Source organism: Pyrus communis, chromosome 5 (assembly GCF_963583255.1).
Source record: "Pyrus communis chromosome 5, drPyrComm1.1, whole genome shotgun sequence".
NCBI lineage: Eukaryota > Viridiplantae > Streptophyta > Magnoliopsida > Rosales > Rosaceae > Pyrus > Pyrus communis.
In genome coordinates, this window is record NC_084807.1 from 26,953,570 (window position 1) to 26,980,380 (window position 26,811).

The window sequence follows — 26,811 nt, forward strand, 5'->3', positions numbered from 1 at the left end:
GGGATTGGAAAGAACACAAATATGGAAATAGATCAGAAACCCTAGAGATAATATTAAAAGAGAAGGGAAAAGCAAGAGAAATTTTTTATTATGATCGGAACACGAGTGGTACATCATGTATTTTTATGCAAATGGTGGAAAATTTTATTTTTTAAGTTATTAATTTTTTAAAACACATATCACAATATTTGTATAATAATACGTGATGTATCATCTCGTGTGTCGATTACATTAAAAATGTTTCGAAACGCAGTGAAGGATCGTTTTATCTGATTGGGGACTCTCTTTATCCTCAGGCCCCACAATCCTTTTTGTCGAAATTGAAAACCGAAGTAAAATTAGTGTTTTATTTTTTGTCAAACCAAAATTATTGTTTAATTCGGATTTTTTTTTTGGATTTGATTTGACTTCCGTTTGTCTTTTTTCGGTTTTTATTTATTATTATTTTTTATATAAAACCTGAAGAAAAAAAAAACAATTTAAAAAATCTGAGAATTGGTCATTTGGAAGTAAAAAGAAGAAAAAAAAATATATAATAAGGTATAGGTCAAGTTTTCGCCCGAACTTATAAGGATTTGTCAAATTTCTCCAAGAACTTTCATTTTAATCGATTACTCTCGAAACTTTTATTTTTTTGACCAATCTTTCCATGAACTTTAATTTTAGTCGATTATTCCTTAGATTTTAATTTTTGGGTCTTGAATTGAAATGGGCAAATCGAGATGATCATGTGAATCAAGTCACAAGAAAGGATAATGAAATGCCACCACAACTCCAACATGTTGCTGAAAAGCAAGACCATGGTGAAAATTCATAGTTTCTTACATTAGGGATAAAATTCAAACAAAAGATATATGGAGGAACTAGCAAAAGAGAAGAAGAAAAATCAATATGTTTTCCACATTAGAGGTAAAATTACCCGTTTGCCCTCATACAATTGCCATGTGTTGTGCACATGACCAAGATGGATGAAAAGTTCCTAAATCTAACGTTGGAGGAGGAATCAGCGAATTGTAAATGTATAGAGGGTAATCGGCTAAAATTAAATTTTAGCACGAAAATTTGTTAATTATAAATGTTCAGAGGGTAATTGGCTAAAACTAAAGTTCAAAAAGAGAAATTGACTGTTTGTTACAAGGTTGGGAGGAAAATTGATGAATATCTCAAATATAAATTATGTCTTACCATCTACCAACTCAACAAAATGTAAAATTTCTCAATTCCATTTCATCTTTGGTGAAAATCATTGACCACTAAACTATGTTTTAAAGTCTCAAACATGGAAAACTTAGGTATGCAAACAAATCCTGCACATCATCAAAATTGCAACAAAGAAAAATAATACAAATCGAATTGAAGCCTTCAGGGAAATCAGAATACCTCCAACATCACGGTGCCATAAGTTCCACGAGCAATAACATGTCTTATATCCAACTTAGCCATATCAATCTCCCATTCTTCCATCTTTGCATTCACCTCCCTCTCCCTCTCCCAACCCTACTCAAGTGCTTCACTAGTTGGATATCCTAACTCTTGAGATCGATCTTATCTGCACGAAAAAAACCTCTTTCTCAACCCCTCACCCCACATCTTTCCTATTCGAATCGTAACTGCTTTGCCTCTGAACTCCCTTAACTTTTATTTTTCACAAACTTCCCCAACTTTTACTCAAAAATCGAACTTAAAAAATTGCTATATTGTTTTATTTCTAAAATAGAGTCACGTGCATGTCTTATCTTGATGGTGAGGTCGGATTGGAGAGCCTAGTCAAGTCGGAGATGAACGGAGATGTCACAGTGAAGCAGGTGGTCATGGAGAACATGAAAGGATGGAGGCGTATCGCACTGAATCGAGCAAGGTGGGCAAGCGAGGTGGGCGAGGTGTCAAGTGTGTGACGTCAAGAGAAGGAGGTTCTAAGTTTGGAAGACGAGTTTGAACTTCGGAGTTTGGAGATAAAAGGGGATGCAAGGTGTATTAGTTAGGTTAAGTGTAAAACATAAAACGACATCGTTTTAAGGGTTTAGATGTTATGTTCATTTCGGTTTCCAAACCACTAATACCAAAACCGAACCAATAGATTTCAGTTCAGTTGAGTTTAAAAATTTTAATTCGAAAATACGATTTGTTTTTTCTTTTTAACTTTTCTCGTTTTTCAGTTTCTCGAACCCACATTAGGTCTACTTCTATTATTCCCCTTATCTTTCTCTCCAAACTTCCTACCCCTAGAAAAGTATAATTAATCATAAAGCTCTCAATTATTACAAATAAATGAATGTAAAATATGGAGATTTAACTTTAAGTTGAATATTTGCTGAAAATCTTGGAGACCTGAACTGGAAAAATAAAAAGAAAAAAGAAAAAACCTTTGAGTGAAATACAAACAGATAATTAAATCTTATATATAAAGCTAACAAGCCCAATGAATAGTGTTTTTTGGTGTTACAAGCTTCACAAAAAAGAATTGGACATGCTCATCAAACAAACAACTTCAAAAGCAACCCAAAATAATGCATCAAATGTGGCAGAAGTATTTTCATGATTTTAACAGTGTTTTTTTAATAATTAATTTTTTGTACATTTTTTTAATTAGTACCTCACAATAGGTTAGCAATAATGTGATTAAATTAGTTATCAAATTATTATTTTTTTGTTGAACAAACAATATTATCTACACTAATGGAGAGATGGTGAACTTAACCTCATAATAGGCCAGCAATAATGTGATTCAATAAGTTGTTTATTGAATATTATTTTTTCTATTCTTAATGTAAATTTTATAGAAACCGATTATATTATGTGGATTCAGCTGTTTTAATTGGTATACGAAGAATTTCTATATAAGATTATTCATTTACTTCAAATATTTGACTTTCATTTTCTCAATTTATGCACATAAATATATTTAAAACGTGTAAATCATACATATCATGTCGTGATTCAAAAAATATTTTATACACACGCTCATAATGCTTATTAACCTCGCTGGTTTTCTTATTTGCCAAAAATTAAAAACAAAGAAGGAAAAAGATGGAGGAACTGAGGAATATATATTTATAATCAATGGTGCTTTCTGATAGTGCGTTGGGAATCAACAATTGTAATCTCCGCATAAACTTCTGACATCTTGAAGGGCGCAATGACAATTTGACAAAGATCATCGTACAATGACAGCATCGTCTGTCGTCCAGTGGAAGATGTGATGAGCCAAATTTTCTTTATATTTTCTTAATAATTAGTGTGGAAATAAAATAAAAGTAGTTAGATCCATAAAGACACATCGGCCGGAAGCCTGGAAGTATGTTTTGGATCTGCAGCTGTCAACCAAGGTCAATCACGTACGTCCACCTCTTGCCTAAATAAAGAAATGAAATTTGTCGAATGGCTCGGCCCATTTAAATGGGCCACAAAGGAGAAAATAGGTGTAGAGGATTTGAATTCGAAAATAAGAGACCGTATGAGAGATGCAGGTTCCAAGAAAACAACATCCAAGTGGAGTATTTATTCATACATCAATTTTTATCTTTCACATATGAAAAAAATTTGTGTAAATCTTAACTTGCTATTATATTTTGCTGAGTGACACTGCAATCCATTCAAAACTCGCCACATGGCAAATCTTGAATATACTCTTTTATATTTACAACTCTCATAAATATTTTTTTACTAATTCATGAAAAATTTATCAATATTCTCGTTCAGTTGAGGGGTTGGTTTGTCAAAAATACTCTTTAAAAGATGGTCACATGGTCGTTCACTGTGACAATTTAATGAGTTCATTGACCGATTTTTCACGGAATGATCAAAATGATTTACAAAAGACAAAACTCAAGATCACTTCTATCAATTTTCATTGTCAGAAAACATAGTTGGAAATTATGCCAATCTCATAATCATTTTTCCTAAAAAGCCTTTTAATTGTTATGGCATTGTCTTTAGAGATTATTGACAAGCATTATTATTTATCTGATGTACGTTGACATTAGACTGCGATGCGATCAACAGCGCGCATTATTGGCGATCCAATGAACAATTCAGTCTCCACCCCAGAACTCATGCTACTTTGGCCCCTGTAGCTTACATAAGCAGAAGCAAGCTCCTGCTTTTTCACAGCGTGCAGGAGCAAAAGCTCTTTCTCTTTGAGCTGAAAACTCCATCAACGGCTTTGCACCACACTGATCATATCATTATTGTGCAGATAAATAAGCAAGAAATACCAGAAAGAAAGAAAAATCATAATGGAAATCAGGAAACAAAAGCACCTCAAACGTCATGCACAGTACGTAGTTGTTAGTAATTAAATGGAAACAGTTCAAAAGGATTTAAAAACGTTTACCTCTTCACATAACTGCGCATTCTCTTGTAACAGGAACCTCTCCTGATTTTAGAGGAGAGAAAGATTGTAAGAACATAGAACTAGTGAAGCAGTTGAACAATGTATGTATAGAGCTCTACAAATACTATTAATGGTTAGAGATGTTGGTATTTTACAGTTTACTAACTCAATACCAAAATATGTGGGTGATAAGTTTACAAACTCTATCACACCTCTTTCACTTTGCACTCTCAAATAAAATTGGACAAAGAAAGAAATAGAGAAAGGAGGGAAGCAACAAGCTTTGGCAAAACACTTGGACTTTGATATATGAAAAAGGTTTACAAACTATTGGAATAAGAAAGCTTACAAGCTTCTTCACAATTGGAAGTGGGATTTGGATGGGATGATTTACAATGCTTGAGAACTTGGGTATTTATAGCAAACCAAATGATTAAACTAAGATTATTTATTACAACACAAAACACATTAATTGCACCTAATAATTTTTATTCAACCATACCTAACATTGCCTAACTTTCAATGCCTAACTTTGACATTGATTTTCAACAATGGCTAGCACCAACTTGTTTTGAGTTGAATTTCCAACACACCTCCTCAAATCAAAACGCCTTCATTCCTAGCATTTCACGCAGTAGCCGGAATGTTTCAATTGGCAATGGCTTTGTGAAGATGTCTGCCACTTGTTCCTTGGTGTGACAGTAGACAAGTTCAATTGTCTTTTGCTTCACATGGTCCCTTAGAAAATGGAACCTGGTATCAATGTGCTTGCTCCTTCCATGTTGAACAGGATTCTTTGCAAGTTTGATTGCAGACACGTTATCTACGTGAATCACAGTCGATTCCACTTGTGGATGACACACTGACTTCAACAGATTTCTTAACCAAATTGCCTCACACACGGTTGAGGCTACAGCAACATACTCGGCTTCACATGATGACAAAGCAACAATTGATTGCTTCTTTGAAGTCCATGAGAAAGCTGTTGATCCTAGAAAAAACAAATAGCCAGTTGTGCTTTTCCTTTCATCTTGGTCACCTCCCCAATCACTATCTGAATAACCAAATAATTTTGCATCTTCACCAAAATTATAAAATAGACCATAGTTTAGAGTACCTCTTATGTACCTCAAAATTCTCTTGGCGGCCAGCCAATGAGACTCCCTTGGTGTTTCCATGTATCGACTCACGAGTCCAACACCATAAACTATATCAGGTCTTGTGATTGTAAGGTACCTTAGGCTTCCAACGAGGCTTTTGTACACTGTTGAGTTTACAAACTCACCCTCTCCTCCTTTGGACAGCTTCAATCCAGTTGCGACTGGGGTATTGACAGTGTTGCACTTGTCCATATTGAACTTCTTCAATATGTCTCTCATGTACCTTTGTTGAGAGATGTAGATACCATCACTTTCTTGCTTCACTTCTATGCCAAAAAAGTATGACATTAATCCATTGTCAGTCATCTCGAACTCACTGAACATGGATTGCTTGAACTCATGGAACATTGCCTCATTGTTTCCTGTAAACAATAAATCATCTACATAGAGACAAATAATTAAGAACTCCCCTTTTTCACCATTCTTCATGTAAACTGAATGCTCGTATGGACATTTCTGAAATCCATTTTGGTGAAGGTAGTTGTCGATCCTTGAGTTCCAAGCTCGTGGTGCTTGCTTGAGGCCGTACAAAGCCTTCTTCAAACGATACACCTTATCTTCTTCTCCTTGTACTTGGAAGCCTTCCGGTTGTTCCACGTACACTTCTTCCTCAAGTACTCCATTAAGGAAGGCTGACTTGACATCTAGTTGATAAATTTTCCATTTATGATGTGCGGCAAGAGAGATTAGCAATCTTACCGTGTCAAGTCTCGCAACTGGAGCATAAACTTCATCATAGTCCACTTCATACTTCTGTTTGTAGCCCTTTGCTACAAGCCTTGATTTGTATCGATCCACACTCCCATCTGCAGTGCGTTTGATCTTGTAAACCCACTTGACACCAATAGCCTTCTGATTTGGTGGGAGCTTTGTCAGCTCCCAAGTGTCATTCTTCTCGATGGCATGGATCTCTTCTTCCATGGCTTTCTTCCAACAATCTTCTTCCACAGCTTCATTGAATGAGAAAGGCTCGTGGTCTGCATACAAGCAGAAAAGGTTGGTTTCTTCTTCTTCTTCTTGTCCATAAATCTCTGTGAGACTCCTTAACCTCACTGGAGTTGAGGAGCTGCTTTCCTCACTAGATGTAGGACCACTCCTTGCAATTCTGTGCACTGGAGTTGTTGTGATTGTTTGAGCAGGCTGTTGCTCAATCGGTGGTACAACTTCTGGTTCTTCAAAATCAGTGGAGACGATCTTCTCTTTACTGACTTCTTTGTTGTTCCACGTCCATGTCTCTTCCTCACTGAAGATGACATCTCTACTAACCACTAGTTTGCCAGTTAGTGGGTTGTAGAGCTTGTATGCCTTGGACTCTTCACTATAGCCCACAAACACACACTTCTCACCTCTATCATCAAGTTTCCTCCTCTTGGCTTCTGGAACTTGAGCATATGCAACACACCCAAAAATTCTTAGGTGTGTAACATTCGGCTTGTATCCACTCCAAGCCTCTTGTGGTGTCATCCTCTTGACACTCTTTGTTGGACATCGATTCAACAAATAAATCGAACAAGCTACAGCTTCTGCCCATAACTCTTTTGGCAAATTCTTCTCCTTAAGCATGGACCTTGTCATGTCAAGGATGGTTCGATTCTTTCTTTCGGCTATCCCATTTTGTTGTGGGGTATAGGCAGCAGTAAGTTGATGCCTAATTCCTTGCTCCTTGCAGTATGCTTGGAAAGCATTGGAGGTGTACTCTCCACCTCTATCTGATCTCACAGCCACAAGCTTGTGGTTACTTTCTGCCTCTGTGAGTGCCTTGAACTCCTTGAAATTTTTTAGGGCAGCTGACTTCTCCTTGAGAAAATAGACCCAAGTCTTTCTACTAAAATCATCAATGAAGGTAATAAAATACCTATTACCTCCATAAGACATGGGATCCAATGGACCACATATATCTGTGTGCACCAACTGCAGTGGTGCCTTTGCTCTCCATGTATCACCAACAGGGAACGATAGTCGTGTTTGCTTGCCAAGCACACAATCTTCACATACTTGGCGTGTGGCTTCAATTTGGGGTAGACCACGAACCATTCCTCCACTTGACAGCAACTTTAGGCCATTGAAATTAAGATGGCCAAATCGAAGATGCCATTTCCATGACTCATCTTCCATTACACCGATGTTGCAGCTTCCAATCTTTGTGTTCAAATTCAACGGAAACATCCGGTTCTTTGACATTCGAACACGTGCAATAAGCTTTCTCCTTGCATTCCTGAGAGTGAGAAGCATGTTCTCCATATGTATAATGTACCCTTTCTGGAGCAGTTGACCAATGCTCAGAATGTTGCTCTTCATACCTGGTATGTAGTAGGTATCGGAGATGTATTCTTCTCTTCCATCCTTCTGGATGATCTTGATCTTCCCTTTGCCTTCAACTGGCAGCTTTGAGGAGTCACCAAGACTTACAGATCCATAGGCCCCTTTTTTGAGTTCGGCAAAAAACTCCTTCTTTCCACACATGTGATTGCTTGCACCAGAGTCCAAATACCAAACATCTTGTTGGCTACTGGAATCATGGTGTTCTAGTAAGACTGTAAGTTCTTCATCAGTATTTCCACTTGATTCTGCCATGTTGACATGCTCACCATTTTTATGTGAACATTCATTGGCATAATGTCCATATTGCTTACAGTTGTGACACTGGATATGCGCCTTTCCTCGAGTAGATCTCCACTCCTGAGACTGACCTTGATTTTGTGCATAGCCTCGACCTCTTCCTCGGGCTCGTCCTCGGCTACGGTTGGATGAGCTCCCACGACGTGAGTTCCACTGCCCACGACCTTTATTTGGTTTGTCAATATTCAACTTTGACTCCAAAGCTTGCTCTAGCGTTGTGGGGCTTGCATTCTTCTGAATGCGTTGCTCGTGAACTAGGAGGGATCCTAGTAGCTCTTCTGCGCTCATCACCTCCAAATCCTTGGATTCCTCAATGGCAGTCACCACATGCTCAAACTTAGATGTGAGTGACCGGAGTATCTTCTCCACAACTCGTACTTCATCGAGTCTCTCGCCATTTCTCCTCATCTGATTTACTATCACAATGAGCCTTGAGTGATAGTCGGAGATGCTCTCCCCTTCATTCATATGAGCAGTTTCAAAATCTGCTCGAAGTGATTGTAACCTCACTTTCTTGACTCGATCTACTCCTTTGTAGATTATACTGAGTGTATCCCATACTTGCTTGCTCGTTGTTGCTTCTGCAACCTTCTCGAACGTTGAATCTTCCAAACCCTGGTATAGAAGATACAGCGTCTTTTGGTCCTTCTTTCGTAAGTCCTTGAGAGTGTTCCTTTGATCCGCAGTATATACGGCTTCTTGCTCGGCAGTGGGTACAACATACCCACTACTGACAACTTCCCATAGCTCCTGTGATCCAAACAATGCTTTGAATTGGATGCACCATCTTTCATAATTTTCTTTCTTCAATGTGGGCACTTGGAGTTGCACTAAGTTGGACGCCATAACTGCTGCACCTGCCAGAATGGTATTCTGGCTCTGATACCAATTGTTGGTATTTTACAGTTTACTAACTCAATACCAAAATATGTGGGTGATAAGTTTACAAACTCTATCACACCTCTTTCACTTTGCACTCTCAAATAAAATTGGACAAAGAAAGAAATAGAGAAAGGAGGGAAGCAACAAGCTTTGGCAAAACACTTGGACTTTGATATATGAAAAAGGTTTACAAACTATTGGAATAAGAAAGCTTACAAGCTTCTTCACAATTGGAAGTGGGATTTGGATGGGATGATTTACAATGCTTGAGAACTTGGGTATTTATAGCAAACCAAATGATTAAACTAAGATTATTTATTACAACACAAAACACATTAATTGCACCTAATAATTTTTATTCAACCATACCTAACATTGCCTAACTTTCAATGCCTAACTTTGACATTGATTTTCAACAATGGCTAGCACCAACTTGTTTTGAGTTGAATTTCCAACAAGAGAGCTGTTATTGACTCTCCAAAACAAGTTATTAGGCACTCTGAATTTTTAATACATAACAGAAAATTGGAAAATTGGCCTAGTTGATCATTTTCAAATCTAATTGTTGAAATGATCAGTTTTCTAGTGTCGTCAATATTTAAATTTTACAGTTTAACAGTTGTTGAAATGATCAGCTTTTCAGTATGTCGTCAATATTTAATTTTCATTAATTTCAACAATTGGAATGTGATTTTTTTTTTTTCTTTTCATTTTAGCCAATTTTCCAAAAAAATTTATACAATACATGTGGGATAACAGCTTTGAAGTGCTAATAACATCACCTTAATAGTTTTGTAGCAGTACATTAAGTAAATACCTTTCCCTTAAGTTGTTCTAGCTGCTCCATGTATAATTGAGCCTGGAATCACTTCAAGTTAGTTAAATTTCAAAAGGAAAATAAAAATCCATTTAACTGATAAGAGTTGGAGGAAAATGGAATTGTGATCATCATCAGCTGAAATACCTTCCTCTCTGTTATGCTGCATAAGCTTCGTCCCAGCTGGCTACTGATCTCTTGGAGTTCTTCAACAGAGCAAAAATCCAAACCATTTCCCGAATACTTCCTAAGACATACAAATTTCAGAGTTTAGGAAAACCTGAAACGTCAGTTGAGTAAAAAAGTGCAGGAGAAGATGATAAAAATTAAGCCATAAACCGTTGAGAAGCTTCTAGGATCTCTATCTTCTTGGCCATAGTAGCTGATTCATGCTTCAAGTGCTGCATGCACATGCAGATTAATTAGTTTTTTCTCAGCCAAAATTTGTCTCATATATGAGGTTAGGTAATCAAGAAATCACTCCTTTTTGCATTACATTTTTTTTAAGCTATTGAATTGAATGAATAAAAGAAAAATTAAAAGAGAGTGTAGAAATTCAAAAGAAACGTGAAAATCATTTATGTAATAAAATTGTGTAAAATGATCAGTCACAACTAAAGAGTATACACATTGTGAAATGTGATATATAATCCTCCTATAGAGTACAAACGCATGGAAACATGCTTAGGTGTGAAAGGATTTGCTAATAGTTAACCTAATCAACAACTTGAAGACCGCTCCTCAGTTTCCTTTCTTTTTTCCTTTCTCGTTTGATAAGTATGTATCGGCTTATCAGGTTTCAATATTGTAAAATAATGATGATGGTAAGATGAGGAAGGACAAAATCCAAAAAACTTCCTAGCAATCCTATGGTACACGTAATATACATATTAACATATACAATTGTGTGCATGTATGGTACTGATTTTCACATAGGTACAATATAATTATAACGCACAATTGACACACAGAATCTCTTAAACAATTAGTTCTGGATTATACTGAAAAGAAAGGTGCCTAACATAAGCAAAGGAAGAGAAGCAATAAGAACCATCGCAGGCAAGTGATCCCAAAACCACTTCCCAGGAAAGTAGACTGTCGAGGCTTAAGTGCTTCTGTGCCCACTGAACACAATAGTCCTTTTTCCAATGCCCTATGGAAATACAAGAGATTCCAGGGCATACAAAGCACCCAGAAATGCCCCTTGTTTAAATGAAGTTATGGTATAATAAAAAGGCTATATCTTCATTGGGGTTCAAGTTCGGCAAATGCAAGGGGTGGTAGCTTATTACATGCACCATGCATGTTCCTCTAGCACGGTAGTAAAAACGAATTTTTAGTCCAGGTTGATATGAAGAAATGAGTCTGAATTTGCTCACCACCCTTACTAGGGGGTGAGCGTTAATAAGGATAAAATTGTAAATAGATGAGTTTGTTATAAGGTTGTTAAAACAGCCCTTATAATTAGCTAATGATTAGTTAGTTAATGATGTACTTAGTTAGTAGCATAAGTGGGTATACCATTAGTATATATACCAAAGTTGTAATCTTATTGGTTTATGAAATGAAAGCATAACATTTCTAAACATTTCTATCATGGTATCTCTTGCCTGCGTCTACGACCTTCGATCCTCTTCTCTCCGCTTCCTGCTTCTCGCTCTTCTTCTTCTCTCTTCGAAGCTCAAAACCCTAGCTTTTCAGCCATGGCGACCTCTGGCTCCCCTTCTTCTTAATCTGCCTCTCCTATTCATCCCGCTAAGATGAATTCTTGCCCTAATTCTTCACAATCCTCGGCAATTTTGTCGATCACGATCCAGAATATTGGATCTCTAGTTCTGATTAAGCTCACAACGACGAACTATCTTACCTGGAGTACTTTGTTCGCTCCAATCTTCCGCTAGTACAATCTCACAGGTATCGTTGACAGCACGATGCATGCTCCATCGAAATTTCTTCTTGACTCGTCTGGAAATTGCACTGCCACTCTGAATCCACAGTAAGTTGAATGGCTTGAGAATGTTCAGAACATCTTGATATAGATTAACTCTACGCTTGAGGATGCTCTCATTCCATACACTGTTAGTGTCTATTCGGCTCGTGAGCTATGGTCGAAACTGGAATCACGATTGGCAACCGCATCGCAATCGCACATTCACGAGCTTCGTTTTCATCTTCGTACCATCATGAAGGGTGATTCTACGGCTGCAATCTATCTTCAACAAATTGAAGAAATTGCTAATGCCGGAGCTCCGATCGAAGACTCTGAGTTGATCTATGTGATTTTGCAGTGTTTTCCCTCTGAGTATGAATCGTTCATTGATGTTATTTAGTTCAGGCTTGGTTCCACCACCATTGATGAACTTCATGGACTACTTTTGAGCAAGAATCTGCAATTAACTACTCGCAAGAAAGTCTCTCAGCCAGCACCGATTCAAGCCTTTAATTCTTTTGCTAGCCTTTTTCCAACACCAATTGGTGACTTTGGATCACAGGCATTCTTTACTCATAGTGGATCAAATCTGAATTCCTATGGTGCTTCATATCGTGGACATTCTTCTAATCCTAGGCCTTACAATACTAGTGGTACTCAAAGAAATCATCAAGGCTTTCAAGGCAATCCAAGATTTCATCGAGGCAGTTGGGGTACTCACATAAATAATTGTGGTTCTCGTTCTAACTACAACTTTTCTACCGAAAAGATCTCTTGCCAAATTTGTCGCCAAATGGATCATGAAACTACAGAGTGTCCACAACGCATGAATCCACACTTCGGCACCAAGAACTCTCAAACCGCATACAATGCAACTACTACTCCCACATGGTTGCTTGATTCTAGAGCTAGTTCGCATATGACCAACTCTTATACCAGTTTGCAAAGTCCTGAGCCATACAATGGACCTGAACAAGTTTATATCGGTAATGGCAAGGGTTTGCCTATACTTAACTCTGGATCTTCTACACTTAACACTGCCTCTCATTTTTTTGCTTTAAAAAATGTCCTGCATGTTCCTCATCTTAAGCAAGATTTGATTTCTGCCAATTAATTCATACTTGATAATTGGTGCTGTATTCACTTGTATCCTTTTCACTTCATTGTGAATGACCTTTCTTCGGAGAAAACGCTCTTTAAAGGTCCTGCACCACTTCTTTCTGTTAATGGATATTGATATTACATTATATTTGTTGATGATTATACGAAATATACTTGGTTCTTTCCTCTCAAATCCAAGTCTGATGTCTTTGACACTTTTGTACATTTCAAACCTTTGGTTGAAAATTTGCTCAACTCTAAGATTGTGACTCTAAGATCTGATTCTGGCAGGGAATTTCTCCATTACCTTTAATTGCATGGCATTTCACACCAGTTTAGTTGCCTTCACACACCAGAATAAAATGGTTGTGCTGAGCGCAAGCACAAGCATCTAGTTGAAACTGCTAGAACTCTAGTAGTAGCATCCAAGGTTCCTCATTCTTAATAGGATGATGCATTTGCCACAACCATCTATCTTATTAACAGACTGCCAACATCCACCAAATCATCTCCTTGGGAATTATTATTTGGTCAAGCTCTATATTATACATCTCTAAAAATATTTGGTTGTAGGTGTTTTCCATGGTTGAAGCCTTAACCAACTCCAAGCTCGATCCCAAAAGCAAGGAATGCATCTTCTTGGGTTATAACTTGAATCATTAAGGCTACAAGTGTCTTAATCCTCTCATTGGTCAATTATACATCTCAAGACATGTGATCTTTGATAAAGCTACCTTTCCTTTTGCTCAAAAGGAAGTTCATTCAACAATCTTAGTCCTGTACCAATTCATCTACATCATAGAATCATAACACCATTCCCAATACCTTAACTTTTCCCTTTATCTCTCATTCTCTTAATCCTACACCTCTCCCTACATCTCCACCCTCACCTTCCCTTATTCCTACATCCTCCTCACCAACACACCCAACTCCAGTTCCCAATACCATTTTTGTCTCTAATAACATTGCTTAATCTCCATTACCTATCAACACTCATCCCATGCAAACCAAATCAAAATTTGGCATCTTCAAACCCAAAGCCCTTTTGGCAACCAAACATCCTCTCCATTCTGATATATCCCTAGATTATACCCCCAACAACTTATCTTCAGGCCCTCAAATTACCTCATTGGAGGAAAGCAATGGAAGAGGAATTCAATGCCCTCATTCAAATTGGAACTTGGTCTCTAGTTCCTACTAATTCTTCTCAAAACTTAGTTGGTGCAAAATGGGTATTTCGAATCAAACAAAAACCTGATGGTAACATTGACTAGTACAAAGCAAGGCTTGTTGCCAAAGGTTTTCATCAACAACAAGGCTTGGACTACACTGAGACTTTTAGTCTAGTTGCTAAGCTTGTCACCATAAAGGCTGCTCTTCACTATGACTGCTAAATTCGACTAGTTTCTCTACCAACTTGCTGTAAGTAATGTATTTTTGCATGGTAACTTAATTGAGTTTGTGTGCATGATACAACCACCTGGGTTTGAAGATCCTACCAAACCTCATCATGTCTGTCACTTACACAAGTCTTTGTATTGGATTGAAGCAAGCCCCCAAGGCTTGGTATGAGAAGTTGACCACTACTTTAAAGTCTCTTGGATTCTTCGGTTCACAAAATGATCACTCTATTTGTCAAGAGGTATCCAGCATTAGTTTTCACATTGGTGTATGTTGATGACATCATTGTCACTGGTCCTAATGCTCAACTCTGTTAAGACATCATTTCTCAACTCAGTGGCTTATTTCCTGTTAAGGATCTTGGTCCACTTCTTACTTTCTTGGTATTGAAGTTCATCAATCCTCATCTAGTATATTTCTGTCTCAGAAAAAGTACATCTTGGATCTTCTCACCAAAGCTCACATGGAAGGTTCCAAGCCTTGTGTTACAACTCTCAGCACCACGAAATTGGATCATGAGTCTCCCATGTATGCTAATCCTGCAGAATATCGATCTTTGGTTGGTGGACTCTAGTATTTAACCTGGACCAAGCCAGATTTATCGTTTGTAGTGGACCTGTTATGCCAATTCATGCAGCATCCAAGACAGTTTCACTTTCAGGCAGTCAAGTGTATTCTTCGATATCTCAAGGGCACATTGTCCCTTGGTTTATGGTTTCCCAAGTGCTCCAAACCTCTCACTCTCACTGCATTCTCAGATGCTGATTGGGCATGATGTAGCATTGATCGCCGATCTATTGGTGGTTTTTGTATCTACCTAGGTGATTGCCTTATCAACTGGAACACAAAGAAGCAACCCACTGTGGTTCGTTCATCCACAGAAGCCGAATATCGATCCCTTGCCAACATTGCAGCTGAATTGACATGGATCTGCAAGCTTCTGGTTAATGTTGGATTTGTTCTTCCTTCTACTTCCACATCTTTGGTGTGATAATATTTCTACCATTTCATTGGCTAGAAACCCAATTTTCCATGCAAGAACAAAGCATGTGGCAATTGATTATCATTACATCCGAGAACAAGTGCTCACCAACCAAATCAATGTTCTATTTGTCTGCGCACAGGACCCAGTTGCAGATATATGTACTAAAACATTGTCCAAGCAAAGATTCATGCTCCTCAGAAACAACCTCTCTACGGTTACCTTCGCTCGGTTTGAGGGGGGATAATAAGGATAAAATTGTAAATAGATGAGTTTGTTATAAGGTTGTTAAAATAGCCCTTATAAGCTAATGATGTAATTAGTTAGTAGCACAAGTGGGTATATCATTAGTATATATACCAAAGATGTAATCTTATTGGTTTATGAAATGAAAGCATAACGTTTCTAAACACTTCTGCTCTACGTTTAACGGTTTAATCATGCTTCACTAATTGAATTTTCATATATATATAACAAAGAAAAATGTTATGAAGACCTCAATTTTTACAAATTCCTTTCTAATTTCCTCGCCTCACATTTAAAATTATTTTAGGGGATAATCTAGTTGCGGTCCCTGGTCCTAACTGTTATAGACTTAAACCTTATGCATTTTAGATTTTTTATTGAAGTCCCTCTCCTACTACATAAATGACATAATAATAAAGGAGATGCAATAATACTAATAAAGACTCAACTGTTTTTTTTTTTTTTTTTTTTTTGCTTTCATTTACACTATCAATTTAATTATTTAAAATTGCTTATGGGTTTTGATTAAAAAAATAATAATAATTGCTTATGGGGTGCATTCTAGATTATAAAAAAAAAAAATTATTTATTTTATTTTTATAAAATGAGTACATTTATATAATAAAATTTAGCTACATTTTATATATAAAAAATTGGTACATTTACATAAAAACGTGGGTACATTTGATTTAAAAAAAAAAAAAAACAATGGTACATTTTAGATTAAAAAATAAATATATTTTACATTAAAAAATGAGTACATTTTACATAAAAATGTTAATTACATAAAAAAATAGGGATACATTTTACATATAACAAAGTGGTACATTTGTCAAAAAAAATTAGGTACGTTATAAATAAATTGTGGGTACAAATAAAAGGTTAAAAAAATTATGAGTACAAATAAAAGTTAAAAAAATAAGGGACAAAAAGAAATTAATATATGAGTACAAATTAAAATTTAAAAGAAAATTGGTACAATTTAAAAAATGATTGCAAATTAAAAATGGGTACAAACTAGAAATAGAAATATATGATAAAAAGTTTAGCCATAAATATAATATATCAAATGTAACGTTTCTAACGCTAAATGAATATATTTAAAAATAAAACTTAATTATTTTGACATGTAAATATTTTGTTTTTGAATAATTAATGGCATTTGTTAAAACCGAAGGACCTTGATCAAAATTTGAAAATGAATAAAGTTTTTATTATCAATGCTATTTCTGTTAACGTTAGAAATCATCAATGCTAAAATGCTTCATACCACCTAAAAATAAATAGAAACAAACTAGATGACTGGTGGGATCGGAAAAGGGTACTGTAACACTAATTCTTTCAGTTCACTAGGAGGGTATTGCAAGTGTAGGAGGCAGGACGCAGGCCTTCCATTGATTAAGCTGCACATTTCTGATCTTCTTCTCTGTTGAGTCAATTCATTCTCATACTGGCGTAAAAAAACCTTCCTCTCTTTGACTTTATTTCAATTCCATACTTAGGTTTAGTTGTATGAATAACAAGAGAGGAAGGCGGAGAGAGTTGTTGATTTAGGGTTTAATTTCGTCTATCTAATGAAAGATTCACCACATCAAGATATTGCAAGTTTTATAACTAACTCTGAAATCTAAAGACGGATTTTCAAATTCCAAGATAGAGCTTCTAACCTGCACATATTGTTCCACTTCAGCCATGTTGATTTCCCCTCCATTTACATGTTTGTGGAATCGTTCTATAGTCTGGTGCATGCTGAAGCATCCAGAAATCGAGAGGTCAAAACCAAATAATGACAAAATTAGATAGTGCTCCATTCATTACAATATCTCTTAACAAGAAGATATATATACTTGATGTTACGCAATGGTTCAGGTTTTCCATTCACTAAGAGTCAAGGAATAGCAGAAAACATAATTATGATTCAGAAGTACTTCCTTGGTGAAAAATTGACTGTTTAAAACAAGGGAACACGACAAAAATTGACTGTTTAAAACAAAGGAACAAAACAATCTTTAAAGTTAATATTTGATACAAATCTTAAGACCATTAGACTAGTTCACTCTTAACGGTTGAGATGTAATCTGACATGAAAGCTAATTTAATTATAAGTTTTAAACTATATGATTATAAAATTTTGAACATTTCAATTATGATTTTCTCTCTATCATTTACTATCTCCATTAATTATATGTTTCATCTCTCCTTCCCACTTTCCTCATTTTTATGACCTGCTCGTTCTCTCTCTCTTCTCAATTTTTTTTTTTTTTTTTTTTTTGGGTCTCTTCGTCCTCCAATTACTTTTGTAACTTTGTTGGACTGTAAGGTATTATGAGATGGAATATCATATCAAACGTACTGGATTTGTCTTTAAGGATAAGAACTTAAGAAGATCGAATTTTTCATCATTTTCTCAAAGTTTTGTTCAACCTTACATGGTTTTTTATATTCCCTAAGTTGGAGGCATAACATCATAAAATCTATTGTACATTTCATTCAAATTCATGAGTTGTAATAAAAATGAACAAACCCCTTTCATCACAATACGGGAACGGATAAACATATATAAAAGTGCATACACAGCCTATAGGGCAGTATAAACATTTCCAAATACTTATTCTAGATCATTAGTGACTAGTGCTCTTCCCATATTTATAAACATTATTGTCTCGAATATCTTTTTTTTAAGAGCAACAATAGAGTGATTTCATTGATAGAAACCGAACAATACAAGAGGGTGCTATATTAGGTACATACATATTCTCTTGTGACCAAATCTTTGAGCTGAAGAGAAATTTGCACAACTAATTCATCAAATAAACCTCTATATAGCTACCACCAACGATTACCACAAACATGAATAACAAACAATACAAATCTAACACAAAGACAATAGAAACGTCAGATTTGGTGCCAAATGCCCATGTAAAGCCATCAAACACGAACAACAAACAATACAAATCGAATGCAAAGAAGATGGAAACGTCATATTTGGTAATGAGTACCCACACAAAGCAATCACTCAAACAAGTGAGGCCACAACCACCATTGCTAAAACAGCAAGGCCACAACAGATTGCCTAAGCAACCACAAAACCCATCACAAAACAATAAAACTAGCTAATTTGAGAATGGAACCACTAATCAGTTTGTCTTCATAGCAAAAGGTACACCGCTTCTAGACAAATCTACCACCTCCATTGAAAAGACACCACAGATGTGGTCAAGAAATCTCATTCAATCCGCACGGCGAAAAATCTACATAGATTGATAGAAAAGACACAAATGCTTCTTGAAATCTAATGCACCATATAGCAATCATTCAGAACTATAAAGGACCAGGCTACTACTATCTCCAGTGAAATTGTGTTGATCATCCATATGCAATCATTCCCAAACTAGTAAGTATAAATTCAACCTCATCATATGTGGATGAATTTTCAAATTTTATGTGAAATTCCTCCTATTCGTTCCGGGCAATTGGTTCCTTCAGTTTCAAACTCAAACCGGCAGCTGATGTGCCGTTCACATTAACTATATGCAAACTGGAAGGAAGATAACTAGAGCAACTGGTGAGATGAACAAAATTGGTCAGTGGGAGTACTATAGGATATGTCTGGTGCACTGACCTTCATCTAGGTCAGGGGCCACATCTTTTTGGGATGTACTTGATTAAATATATTGATAGAAAGCTCGAAAGATCTGTAGAATATTTCCCCCTAGCCACAAGCTGGTACAACTACATGTAGACGTTTTATGATGTTTACTTCATATATTTATTTATTTATAAAATTATTAAACATATAAAACAAAAGAAAGATGGGGATTCAAGAATTTAAATATAAGGTATTTAACAAAAGAAACGTACTCAGAGCTGGAGAACTCATCGATCCTGCCTTTCTGAGAGAAGATGATGACTGCAACTTCAGCATCGCAAAGGACCGAAAGCTCAAAAGCTTTCTTTAACAACCCGTTTCGACGTTTCGAAAAGGTCACTTGCCGGCTGGTGTCATTCTCAATTCTTTTAATCTCAATCTTCCTTTTCACCATATCCTAGCTTTGCCTAAATCATCGTCGATCACCAAAATTAATAGCAAAGAAAAAAAAAATCCTATAAAATTGGTGAAAATATGCCACATGTATAGCTCAAAAAGCTAGCCAAATGATTTCTTTAAAAGGTTAGTGTAATGGTTTCTTTAGTAGCATTATTAAGAAAAAGATTTGCAATCTGCACCCCGGAAAGATTTGAATCAGTGATCCAACACTAGAAAGATGACAGATTTGTAAAGAACGCTGACAGCAAAGAAAACCCAGGAGAGGGATTGCTTTGAAACCCCAAATAAATTCTAAAAAAATGCAAATTATGGATGAAATTCCCAAAAGGATATATAAAGAAGAAAACCCCCAAAAACATGTACGATTAAGTTTCTAAAAATGGAAAATAGAGACCCATAAGTATTACTTACTGAAAAGACACAAGAAAACACCCCAAAAAAGAGCAGCCAGGACACGGCGGTATTGGATTGGAAAGAATACAAAGATGGAAAATAGATCAGAAACCCTAGAAATAATTTCACTAAGAAGGGAAACGCGGAGAAGGATCTTTTTATCTGATTGTAGTCTCTCTTTTAATATTAAAAGTTGAACTTCTACTGTAAAATCAATTGGCAATATGAAGAGTAGTTCAACATCTTATAAACTCATGTAACGTTTCTCTTCTCATCAATGTAAAACTCATTCTCAACACGATTCTTTTCATATAACGAATTTTCAAACCTAACACGTGAACAACATAACAAAATTACGTTTCAAGAAGGTCACTTTCAGGCTCGTGTCATTTTCAATTCTTTTAATCTCAATCTTCACTCTCACCATATCCTAGTTTTGCCTAAATCATCGTTGATCACCATAATTAATAGCAAAGAAAAAAACAAAATCCTATAAAATTGGTGAAAATATTCCACTTGTGGATTGTTTGCCCTCCTATTTTCAAGTTTTTTTCATGCCCTTCTGTGATGTGTAATCACGGTTAAATCACGTTAACATTTTATATTATATTTTTTATAGAAATAATAAAACAAAAAGTAATAAGAATAAAAAATATTGATATGACTTAAACGTAACCACACAAACAGAACGGTATGAGAAGAGTATGGAACTGAGAGAACAGATAATCCACCTCCCACATGTATAGCTCAAAAAGCTAGCCAAATGATTTCTTTAAAAAGCTACTGCTAGCCAAATGATTTCTTTAAAAAGCTAGTGAAATGATTTCTTTAGCAGCATTATTAAGAAAAAGATTTGCAACCTGCACCCCGAAAGATGTCTCATGAGTTGTTAAGTAATTTGTTAGTTGGTTAATTAATTACATGTAATCTTTTATTATATTCGTTACTTTATTTGTACTATAGTATAGTGGTATTTTTTTTATTTATAAGTGAGAGATTTTAGGTTTAATTCTCGCCAAAAAAAATTTTGAATTACATTATTGCTAGCTCATTTCCCTTTACTTTAGATAGTATCGTTAGTTTAAAATATGTGAACTGAGACGACTATGTGAATCAAGTCACAATAATGCTAATGAAATGGCATCACAACCCCAATATGTTGACAAAAAAGCAAGACCATGGAGAGGATTCACAGTTGCCCACATTAGGGATAAATTTCAAACAAAAGTGTATGGAGGAACTAGCAGAAGAGAAGAAGAAAGAAAAAAAATCAATATGTTGTCCACATTAGAGATAAAATTACTCTTTACCCTCAGAAAATTGTCATGTGCCGTCCACTAAGTAATTATAAAAGTTCAGGAAAGTAATTGATTTAAATTAAATTAATGTTCAGAAAGAAAATTGACAAGTTCTTACAAGTGTAGAAATAAATCAACAAATACCTCAAATATAAATGATGGCTTACCGTCTACCAACTCAACAAAATGTAAATAGTGAAAATCATTGACCACTAAACTAGGTTTTAAAGTCTCAAACATGAAAAACTTAAGTATGCAAGCAAATGCTGCACATCATCAAAGTTGCAACAAAGAAAAAGAATTGAAATCGAATTGAAATTGAATTGAAGCCTGAAAAGAAATCAAAGTATCTCCAACATCACGTTGCCATAGGATCCACGAGCAATACCACGCTTGGGCCTATAAAGTTTCGCACAGAGTTGGCTACTTTTTCGACAAGTCTTGAGCTTGATTTATTAGGCTCAAATTTGCTTCTTTAAGTTGGATTTTCAAAAAGTTGCAGAAACTCCAACTTAAGGACATTAAATGATTGGCCTCTCGAATAATTGTGTTGGCTCTAGTGCCTGAGTGATGATCGGGCTCTCGAAAAGTTACATTAGCTCCGGTATAATGACTTGACCAGTCCTGTATCGGGTTACTCGTGAGGGGAGGTGTTGGAGAATAGTATCTCACATCGATCACATGACAAAATAACATACAATTAATATATGAGAGTATTTGCCCCTAATATTGCCAATATCTTTTATGATAAAACTCAACACCAAGTAATAGGTGGTTAAATTGTGACAATATTGATAATATTGGTGACAGACCGTTCTTTGGCCTAGAAAGTTTCACACTGTACAAGCAGGTGCTTTGTAACCATGCATTGGTAATCAACAATTGGAATCTATACATGTAGGATATTTTTCATAGGGAGTTTTAACGAAACATATTGTTCATTTTTAATGAAAAAATCACATTTTTATCTTTTTCAGTACCATTCACTACATTTTTATTTATCAATTTTCATTAAAAATAAAGTTTTTATGAACCTTTAATTAGTTTTCTCTTTTCATATCTTGAAGGGAACAATGTCAAAGATCGTCGTATAATGACAGCCGCATCTGCCGTCCGCAACCTGTCGTCATGATTTCCGATTGGATACGACCCTGTCACGTGATGGGCCAAATGATCTTTATATTTTCTTTTATTTTTAGTGTGGAAATAAAATAAAAATAGTTAGGGTTTCAGGCTGGCAGCTAGACGGGGACGTGTTTGGGAGATCCAGAAAAAACCATTGGCTGGAAGTCTGGAATTATGTTTCGGATCTGCAGCTGTCTACCAAGGTCAATCACGTACGTCCATCTCTTGCCTAAATGAAGAAATGAAACTGGCCAAATGGCTCAGCCCATTTAAATGGGCCACAAATCCATAAACTAGAGCAAGCGAGAAAAAGGAAGGCCGAGTCCTCCTACTCGTATGGCTGAAACATTAAAAAAACAAGCAAAAAAATGAGTACATAAGATTTGAACTCAAAAATGATCAGCGGAGAGGCAGATTCCAAGAAAAAACATCCAAAATGTTATTTATGTTATATTTTTGTACCACATTTTCATACCATCTTAGATGATATTTGATGTGGACAGCCACATCATTTGAATTAATCAGATTTTTTAATTTAGTTAATTATTTAATAAACTAATAATTAAGAAAAACTAGTTAATTAAATGATGATTGTGGTATACGAAGAATCATTCTCTTTTCTTTTCTTGGGTTTTTCAAATTTTTCAAATAATGTGGCTGTCCACATCAGATGTCATATAAGATGATATATAAATATGATATAAAAATATGGTATGAATAACATTACTCTAATAAATATTCAGATAGCTCCTCTCAAGGATACCAATCTCTTTACTGTAAGAATCCCATTCCACTATCTATAAAATGTTGCTTCTTTTTTTGAAAATTCAGATTTTTGTTTTTTCTGGTTTTGAAGTAGATAACTTTTGGGTATAATATTATTATGTGTGTAAAATATGTTGGTGAAGATTATGTTGTAATGGTTTGGTTGTTAATTGTTAATTGAGTGAGTTTATGTTTGAGGTATTTTCAGAGTTAATTGTTAATTGTAATTGTGAAGTGAGAAGTGAAGAGTGACCCCCATGTATAGAAGACTTGCCTTTGTGAACCTACAAGTTGGGTAGCCAACAATATTCCCCCACTCTAGCACCCGGGAGCGATGGGTATAGGATTTTATCAAAGGGCCTCGGCAATGTATATGTGCGGAACCATTCCTTATAAAGCACTTGATACTCTTCTCACCCACCGTTATGGGCTCCAATTTTGGCTCAATCAAAGCCAGACCAACAGTCCTGAGGATTCTTCTTCCCTGGAGCCTCTGGTTGGAGGAGAAATCCGTCTTCTATGGTTCAAGGAATAGTGTTGTGGAAGAGGTGAATTATGCTTTCGTCATACACCATATTGCTTTTATTCTCAACTATTCACTTTCATTTTTATACTCAACTTTTTTTATGATGCAAAGTCTTCTGTCTTGAAATAGTTTTGCAGTAGTGTTTTTTTTTATGGAATATGCATTGACTGTCAACCCTTACTTAAAATTCTGTAGGTGCCTCCCACTGAAGGAATGGCTCTTCTGCACATTCACGGGGACAAATGCTCGCTGCATGAAGCCCAAAACATTAAAAAGGGTATCAAGTATGTGTTTCGTTCGGATGTAGTATTTGCTTGATGTTTTGTTACATGTATATAAGCTGAAACTCATAACCAAAAACATACATTAACGGAAATGTGTATTATCGTCGTGCACTGTTTCATTTTTCATCTGAATTTTCTTTGTTCTTAATATATTACTTGGAGTAAACACTAGGTACATATCACAAACTAGTAGCAAAAAGTAAAAAAAAAAAAAAAACGTAACCAAAGGATCGGGATACCCTTTTTTTTTTTTTTTTTAACCAAGTACGTTCTTCACTATATATAGAAGAAACGTTAAGATATGCTAGAAGCAGAGCACCGCTACCTCTGGACCTGTGCGGGCAATATAGGCTTAGTTTTCTTTGCCATTCTTATTTTAGTGAGGTAGGAAAGAACTTCTCTCGCCTGGTGATATGTGTCCAATGAGTTGATGATCTCTGTGTTTTCTGAGTCGAATTGGTAATGGTTGGAAGCACATTGTAGATTACCCGTGGAGATCTCACCACATGTTTTCATTTCTCCATATAATAGAACCTGATAGAATTGGCACCTGAGTTATGTGTGGTCCGTTGACCTCCACACGGAACAACTTCTTCTCTTTAACATCAGTGAATGAAAGTACACATGGCTCCACATTAACCTTTATAGAATCAGGCATATCGATGCTAACATTGTAGGTTGTCTTGCGTTTGCCAGCATTTGCAACAATCATGAAAATTTCCCTTGATCGTACCATCTTCTATTGCTAGAGCAAAAGAGGGATAGTTGAGGTCCTATGCCCTATCGTATGACAAACATTTGTCACCCGGAATTTTATTACTGTTGTTGTGTTGTAGCTTTGCTTGCACAGAAAGTCGACATAATCTTTCTCAGATGCATAAAAAACTAGCTCGGGATCAACTGCCTTGGTTGGGTTGGGAAGACCCAATCCACAAGCAAAGTCTGTTTCATTTTTGTTCTTTTTTTGGGTCCACGACATATGCTGTATTGAGAAAACATAATGGGTAAAGAAGTTCTGGAAATTACTGAGTAGATTGTTTGACATAACTTGTAGTCTTAAGTGCAAATTCGATTGCTGTAAGAGACCAGCGTGGGTGTGCAGCCTTCACGATGCATGGCTGCTGCTCTGGTTACATGTGGGCAAGAAATTGAGATTCCAGAGTCCATATGGTATTTGGCACTCCTTGTGTCCTTGGTGTAGATCGAAGATCTTGGAACCGCTAACCAGGCCGCAAAGATGCGAACAAACGGCACAAGTGTAAATAGGGTACGTACGGTGTGTATAGTGATAAACCATGTCAGCAGTCCAATCCACATCAGCAATCCAGTCAGCCAAACTTGATAACAGCAACACCATTTCCCGGAGAAATTTTTCAGTGTGACCGGTATACGGGGTGGTACACCACGTGTTACTATACAAATTGTGGAATATGTGTGCTAAAAATTTAATAACTTAAAAAATAAAATTTTCCACCAGTCCTATTAAAACACGTGATGCATCATGTGTTCTCGTCACAACTAAAAATTTCTCCATTTTCCGCGTATAACATTCAAACCTGCAAGTAGAGTTTGAATAAACATCAACCTTTTCTCTATCAAGTCTGTTGCACAGTTTTGATCATGTTAATTATCCAATATCTTGTAAATGTTTTGATATAGGACATAAATCTCCTTGTAACTGAATACCTTGTAATCTCTGTAAATGGAATGCATTGGCATCACTCATGGTTAACTGAGTTGAGCCTACAAACTGCACTGTGTTCAAACATTCTTATTTTCCAAGTTGATATCTTTTATATAGATCCTCCCGTATTTAGCTGAATCGAATAGTTGCCTCTGGATTCCTGAGATCTCTATGGTAATGAGTAACTAAGTTATAGATGTTGCCAAAACTTTTACATAGGTTAGTTGATTATTTACTTCGAAGTTTTATAGTCCACTACTTTGAAAATTTCTTCTGGGCAGATGAATGTTGTTATTGCAAGGGGAAGAGAGAAGTCAGGATCGTCAACAGAACTGAAAAGGCATTACGACACTGACTCCGTCTTTCGTGAGAATGCCGATGCAGCCGTTTGATCGGAAATTACATAGAACAAGTTTTCCCGGTACTCGTATATTCAACCAATTGACTTAACAATACAAACACTTGTGGTTTATCAGCATCTCCCTCTAATATTTAAGGGCACTCGTGTGGGAAGCCTCATGTAATTTTTTTTTTTTTTTTTTCAATCCTGCTATTGGAGAGCAAGTTGCATGGATCAAGTTCACTATCACATGGCATTTCGATCCAACAACACATTGTCATGTAGAAAAATTTGCATTTGGCAATGCATTATTGAACAAAGAAGTATTTCTCGTTCTATTGGCAACCCACGACAATTCAGTCTTCATTAATTTAAGTAACCAAACGATATAACATGTGTACGTTTACGTGTATATATTATACACACACAATCATTTAATCTAGTTTCATCCAGTCTTCATTTAATTTGAGAATTTCATAAATTCAAATTTGATATGAGATATATGTTTGTATAAAATTCATAAAATTCTCAAAAAAAAAAAAAAAAAAGGTGTAATTATGCCTTCTATGAAAATATATAAATCCGTCGAAGTCCATTGTGAGCCCATATGTATCATATAAATGATAATTACACTTTTTTTTTCTTTCACCCATCTCTCTCTTTATGATCATTAGATTAAACAATCAAACGAAAAAGAAAACCCAAATATGATTAAACAAGGGTGTGCAAGGAAAGAAAAAAAAGTGTATGACGTGTTAACGCGTGTGCAGAAATTACCTATAAGGAAAATAAATTTTATTTTCAATACAAGATCAAAGTTAAACAACAGAAATATACATCTTTGATCAATTACTCTTTCGTGATCATATAATACTGA

The 26,811-nt window shown here is 35.8% G+C and overlaps 1 pseudogene; it reads right to left on the bottom strand.

Annotated features, from left to right (window-relative positions):
* Positions 1-3,686: 3,686 nt before the first annotated feature.
* Positions 3,687-20,053, bottom strand: LOC137734689 (MADS-box protein AGL42-like; annotated as a pseudogene).
* Positions 20,054-26,811: the final 6,758 nt, after the last annotated feature.